General features: G+C 46.2%; 1 long non-coding RNA gene across 1 annotated transcript; it reads right to left on the reverse strand.

The window, feature by feature from the left end:
* Nucleotides 1–1,318: 1,318 nt before the first annotated feature.
* LOC116421252 lies at nucleotides 1,319–6,697 on the reverse strand. The gene is made up of 3 exons (XR_004231555.1): nucleotides 6,426–6,697; nucleotides 5,663–6,192; nucleotides 1,319–1,432 (listed from the first exon to the last, which is right to left on the reverse strand). It is a non-coding gene; the product is annotated as an uncharacterized LOC116421252 (long non-coding RNA).
* Nucleotides 6,698–6,984: the final 287 nt, after the last annotated feature.

Raw genomic sequence — 6,984 nt, forward strand, 5'->3', positions numbered from 1 at the left:
CCGCCGCAGCTCAGGCACGCGGGACCCGAGAGGGAGGGAGGCGGGGGGAGAGGGAGGCGCGCGCAGGAGGCAGCAGGGGCGGGGGGAGCCTCGGTCTGAGCCGCTCCGCTCCTCCCCTCCCTCCCCTCCTCAGTGACCCGCGGGCATCCCTGCTCGCCCAGTACACCGGCGGCCGAGCCGCGCGCCGCGGTCACAGATAACCGCTCCGGGTGCCGGGTGCCGGGCGCCGGGCTACGGCTCCGGCCGGGTCGGGAGAGCAGGGACGGCCGAGTCCGCTACCCGGCGGCTCGGGGGCACCACCCACCTCGGTCGGCAGGTGCCGCCGCCGCCGCCGCCGCCTCGGGAGCCGGGGCCAGGTCCCGGGTGGGCTGCGGGAGAGCGCGTCCCACTGCGCCGCCGGCCCTGGGCTTCCTCCTCATAATACAGCTCGGAAGGGTTTGGGGCCCGCGCGAGTCCAGCGCATCTCCCCGGGCGGCCGCCTGCTCGCCAGCCGGACACTCTGGGAAGGGTGACCCAGCCTCCGCACGCGCCGGCTAGGCGGAGCCGGGCGGCCACAGAGAGGCGCGCGCGAGCCGCCGCCCCCTTCTCCTCCTCCCCAGCCCCCCTTCCCTTCTCCCCTTTCCCCCTCCCCTCGTCCGCTTCCGTCCTCCCCCTCCCCTCAGGGGCTCCCCCGCCTTCCCTAGGATCCCTGCACGGAGCGAGAGAGGGGCGGGTCACGGGGAAGCAAGCCAGCCACTCAGAGCCCGCAGTGGGCTTCTGGACCCAACCATTGGGACCGTTGTGGGGATCCGCTTGTTCATCCGAGTTCACTTTGTCGGAATCGAGCAGACTAAGGGGGAGGCGGGTCGGAGAGAGAGGAGCCCTGAATGTACGCTGGGGGTCTCGGGCGGGACCCAAGTCCTGCTTCCTAAGAATTAGCCCCCTCTTCGTGACCGCCGGCGGCAATAGCATCGTCATCGTGACTGCTGACGTCTCTATGGAGCTGGGAGGTTGGCCGAGGGCTTTCTTTGCAGCCCTTCCCTAATTCGAGCCCCTTGACAGGGAGAGGCTGTTATCTCTATTTTTACAGGAGGCCCTGGGGGTACCTCTGAATAACAATTAGGAGCTAAAAAACACACCGCGTTTGTCCTGAAGGGAGAATACCAACAGCTGGTCCAGGCTGACCCAGAGGGGTATGCGGGTAGATGTGTAACAACCAGCCCTCTTGGGGGATTAGAAGGGGAGGATGCCCAGTTGAAACACTTTTAATCTGCTTTATGCGCATTTCTACATCACTTAAATCCAAACGCTGAGCAAAACAAATCAAGCCCTGGTTTGTAAGGATCGCGGGTTTCCCGGATGTAGATGTTCACACGAAAAATATAGCAATCAGTTCTTTTGAGTCGGTTAAGTAGGGCATCCAGACTCACCTCTTCAAGCCTCGGTTTCTTATCTGCAAAATGAAGAAATTGGATTAAATGGCCTGTGAGGTCCCTTTCAGCTTCACAGATCCCACTCTCTCTAGTTTTCCATCTCTCCCTATCTACTGACTGCTTCCCTGCTACCTCCAAACACACCCCTGTGCATTATCCCCAACCATCCATTCTTAAAAACTGGATCCCACCATCTTCACTACAGTTTACACTCGATACCTCCACTTCGTAGCCTCCTACTGGATTTTAAAACTTCTGATTTCATCACTCAGGGAAAACTGCTCCAAAGTTAACTGAGTTAAATACCGGATCTTATGGTCCTTCTCAAACCATATTCTTCTCGATTCTCATCCTTGTCTTCTTTGGGAGCAGGAATTGTCTTGTGCCCTTGTTGTATCCCCAACGCCTGACACAAACTTGCCAGCATTTGACAGTTTATTACTCTCCTTCCTGGGTTTTCCTCCTAAACTTTTTCTCCATTATCTTTGCTGTATCATCTAGGTAAGTCTACTACTAACAAGTATGTTTTTTGTGGGGAGCCGGCACTAATCTACAGCCACAAAAGGCCAACCTTGAATAGGTTGAATCTCCTAATCACATTATACCAAAGACTTCCTGAATAGGAATCTCCTAATCACATCCTAACTTTGAACAGGCAGATATCTAGGCATCCCCTAATCACATCATAGAGCTTCCTGCCACCAGAAACATCTGAGCAGCTCATCCTTGGCCGGGATACCAACCCTTTGTCTAGGACCCCCACCCTGTACTGTGTTTGTACAACCCTGCCTTCTTTCCTACTGCTATATATATCTGTACTATTGCACCCATTAAAATGAGGCTTGATCAGAATGATTTGACTTGCCTCCATTTTGCGAGTCCCCTCTCTCTTGCCCTTATCTCTTTTCTTCCAGGGTCCACACAGTCTGCCTCGTGGACCGAGGCAGTTTTTCTCTAACTTTTTCATCAATTCCAGTGTATTTCCTTTATCTTTATGCAAATAATTTAGTTATCCCTAATCCCTCTCTCTTTCTCTGTTTCTTGTCTCACTCTCCCTCTCTTCACCTCCTTTGCATAATTGAACATTTCAAACTAGATTTTTCAAGCACCTCAAAAGTCAACATATGCAAAAAAGAATTCATTGTTTCTTCCCCTCCCTGGTAATCCTCCTCTCCCTCCAAAGATCACTGGTCTTCTGAATTTCCCCATCACAAATATCCTTCCAGTCACCTAGGCCCTAAAAACCTTTGTGTCACATGCAATTCCTCACTTTCCCTCACCCCACATAGCCAATCAGTTGCCAAGTTTTGTTCTGTCTTAACATTGTTTGCACATATTCCTTTCTCTCACTCACCTCTCTAGTTCAGGGAGTTTTGCAATAGTCTTTTAAGTGATCCCCTCACTTTTTCTTTCCCTTCTCTGATCCATTCTCTACACAGTTGCCAAAAGTGATTTCTTAAAGCACAGTTCTAACCATATCCACCACCCCATTCCCCACTCCATTTATTAACTCCAGGCTCTCTGTTACCTCTAAGATCTAGTATAGACTTTTCTTTTTCACATTTAAAGTTTTTCACAATCAGGCTTCTTTTAATCTTCCCAGTTTTTGTTGGTTCCTTTGTTAGAATGTAAGCTCCTAGAAATGAGACACTTCTTTGTTTCCTTAATAAATTCTTATCCATCTCTTCACAGACATCTCACTTCATTTCCTCTCTTGGAATCCTTGACTTCCTTTGAAACACAGCTCAAATACCACTTCTATATGTTGTTAATTTAAGCTTCTTGAGGGCACAAACTGTACTGTTTCACTTTTGTCTTCCTATCTCCAGGTCTGGCATATTAGTTGGCTCTTAACAAATGGTTTCTAATGATTAATTGAAATAACTGTTCATCCTTTGAGAGCAAGCTCAAATACTACTTGCTCCTTGCCATCTTGAATGATCGCTTTCCTTTGAACGATAATAGCGTCTTATTTGTATCTTTCATATATTCCAATTGTTGGGTACACAAGTCAACCTGAAATAAAGACCATTACTAAAGTAACCACAACAAGGATCTTGACCCAGGCAAAGGAATTGCAATTTAAGGCCATTCACAGAACTAGAGTTCAGGAGAGATGGAAAGGAGGATTTGGGTTTAAAAACACTTCAATAAGGAGGTGTGCTTGGGAGGGGCAGCAACAGGAAGGAGTGAAATTATTTCTAGAAATATTCAAAGGCTGAGGAGTAGTTGACATCTGCTCAGAACAGAGCTCCAAGTGTAGACAGTTTCTAAAGATATCACAAGATCTACACCAATTATGGGGTCTGTGAGGTCCAGATAACCCCTTTTGATTATTTTTACCACACTTCATTTACCACATAATCAGTCCAACTGAATGATCATCTGTTTGAAGGTAGGGATCATATATTTGTTTTTGTAGTTCTCTGGCACAATTCTCTAAACATAGAAAGTGGCCAATAAATGACTGGTGCACTAAGATGAATTTTTGCATTTGCTTAGCCCTCTACTACCTGGTATCCAGTGTGTGGGCAAAACGAGGAAGGAAGATATTTCAGAGTGAAACCACCTTTTCGAAACTAATCACTAGACAGAAGCAGCTGCCTTTACTTGCAGTACATAACTGACTTTCTATGCAACTTCTTTTTTCCCCAAGAAGAACCCTTCATTCTGCATTATTCTTTGATATCTAAGCTGCAGGGAATCCAGAATTTCCTGAAATGTCAAGTTTTGAAAATATTAATTATTCTTCCATTTTTCAAAATACATGCAAAGATAGCCTTCAACATTCACCCCTGTAAAACCTCACACTCCACATTTTTCTCTCCCTCCCCTAGACAGCAAGCAATCCAATACAAGTTAAACATGTGCAGTTCTTCTAAACATACTTTCACATTCATCATGCTGCACAAGAAAAACCAGATCAAAAAGGAGGAAAAAAAAAAAAACAAGCAAGCAAACAATATGTTGTGATCCACATTCAGTCCCCACAGTCCTCTCTGGATGCAGATGGCCCCCTCCATCACAAATCCACTGGAATTGTCCCAAATCATCTCAATGTTGAAAAAAGCCAAATCCATCATAGTTGATCATCATATAATCTTGTTGCTATGTACAATGTTCTTTTGGTTCTACTCATTTCACTTAGCATCAGTTTATGTAAATCTCTCCAGGCCTTTCTGAAATCAGTCTGCTGCTCAGAACAATACAAATATTAATTATTCTTAATCTGTCCCCATATATGATCATGGCATCTAGGTGGTGCAGTGGATAGAGCCTGAAATCAGGAAGACTCACCTTCCTGGAATCAAATCTGGCTTGAGACTAGCTATTAGACCCTTAGCAAATCCCTTGATCCTGTTTTGCCTCAGTTTTCTCATCTATAAAATGATCTGGAGAGGGAAATGGCAAATCACTCCAGTATCTCTGCCAAGAAAATACATGCAAAGAAAACCCCAAATAGATCACAAAGATTCATATGATTGAAACAATACAACAAAAAATGACCATGGCTTGTTTCCATTCAGTTTCACAAAATTCATAGCAAAGAACCTCCTGCTCTCATACCATTTTAGTTGCTATTATAAACTTAAGCAGAATTAGTAAAGGACATGTCAATCAGCTGACAAACATTAAGTAATTTAAGTAAGCCAAAAACTGTGCTAAAGTGCTGGGGATACACATTTCTTAACTTTTCCTTTTTTCCTTCCTTTCTTTTCATTTTTTTTCTTTCTTTAAAGTTTAAGAAGTTTACAATGTAAAGTAGGCACACAACACACAAAAGAAGTCTGAAAGGGGGGGAGAAGGAAAGGAACTACTCTGTTGCCTCGGCCCGTGAGGCAGAGTGTGTGGACCCTAGAAGAAAAGAGATAAGGGCAAGAGAGAGGGGACTCGCAAAATGGAGGCAAGTCAAATCATTCTGATCAAGCCTCATTTTAATGGGTGCAATAGTACAGATATATATAGCAGTAGAAAAGAAGGCAGGGTTGTTCAAACACAGTACAGGGTGGGGGTCCTAGACAAAGGGTTGGTATCCCGCCCAAGGATGAGCTGCTCAGATGTTTCTGGTGGTAGGAAGCTCTATGATGGGATTAGGGGATGCCTAGATATCTGCCTATTCAAAGTTAGGATGTGATTAGGAAATTCCTATTCAGGAAGTCTTTGGTATGATGCGATTAGGAAATTCAACCTATTCAAGGTTGGCCTTATGTAGCTGTAGATTAGTGCCGGCTCCCCACATTCTGTGTTACCTTCACTAGCCAGTCTTTCTTTTCTGTGAAAGCTTATAAATCTGCCAAGTGACTCCTGAAGACCAGAATACATATAGGGAGAACTCATCTGCCAGGACTGAGAGTTGCCAATCCTAAAATGCGGCTGTGCTTCCTGGGAATCAGCCTCAGGACCCCACACACATTCACTTTCAAGGCTTGGAGTAGCTTTGATACAAGTCCAAGTACTAGCAGGTCTCTGATTGGAAGGGCTTCTCTGCCCTGTTCTCCAGTTCTCCAGCCAGGGGGACCGGATCCTGAGCAGGTACAGACACCAAAGCGGATGTAATCTGACTGGAGGATGAGTTACTGGTAAAGATGTTTCTGGGAAGCATGATGATGTGGAATCCAAGTCTAAGGCAGTGGGAGAGACTTTGTATGGCAATGTCACCGTTGTGCATTATTCTCACTTATTTTCAAGATGGCTCCCAGCATGGAACATCTCTGCATTCTGTCCTGGAAGGAGTTTGTCACAATTACAGCCGTGAATCTGGACAGGACCTGTGGTTTCCCTGGGATAGAAAACAACTTTGCTTCAATTCAGGAGTCCCAGAGGGTTACTTAGAGCACCCAAATGTTATGAGATGTATGTATAGAGGCAAGACTTGAACCAGGTCTTCCTGGCTCTGAGGTTGCCTCTCTCTTCTCTGTGCTTCATTGCCTCCATATGTGTCTTAGAAGCTTTCACAGAAGAGGAAGACTGGCCAGTGAACACACACACATACAGACACACACACATACTCACAGTCTGATCTCAATCTTGGAAGGTGGATGACGGGCCTCAGGTATGAAGATCTTTAGACCACAGAAGGAGGAAGAAGGCTTGTGGTTCAGAAATGGTGAGGGGTCACCATTTAATAAAAAAAGCTGGAGAGATCTCTAGAGGCAAAGCAAAATTTATTATGCATTCTCCTGTCCAGCAAATAATAGAAGGGAGGAAGCATCGTAGGGGCAGGGTCAACACTTTTAATCCCTGATGCAAATACCTCCTCCCCCCACTGAACCTCATCCTCATTGGCTGAGGGCTTCATATTCTAAACTTGGGAACTACCCAAGAAATTGAACTTGGCCAATAAGTACAGAGTTGCCCATATTTGATTGAAATAGGGAGCCGCTGATGTCATGGGAGGATGGCAGGAAGGGGACTTAGGTATGGCCTTGACTCAATCTTCAAAGGCTTTCAGGCCCACTCAAGCTCTGAAGTAGATGAAGCCTTACTTGATTTTCACAACTGTCTTGAAAGATCTCAACTCGTCTCATTCAAAGGGAGCTTATGATAGTGTATGTGTGTGAGGGGTGGGTAT

The sequence above is a fragment of the Sarcophilus harrisii genome, chromosome 2 (assembly GCF_902635505.1).
Source record: "Sarcophilus harrisii chromosome 2, mSarHar1.11, whole genome shotgun sequence".
NCBI lineage: Eukaryota > Metazoa > Chordata > Mammalia > Dasyuromorphia > Dasyuridae > Sarcophilus > Sarcophilus harrisii.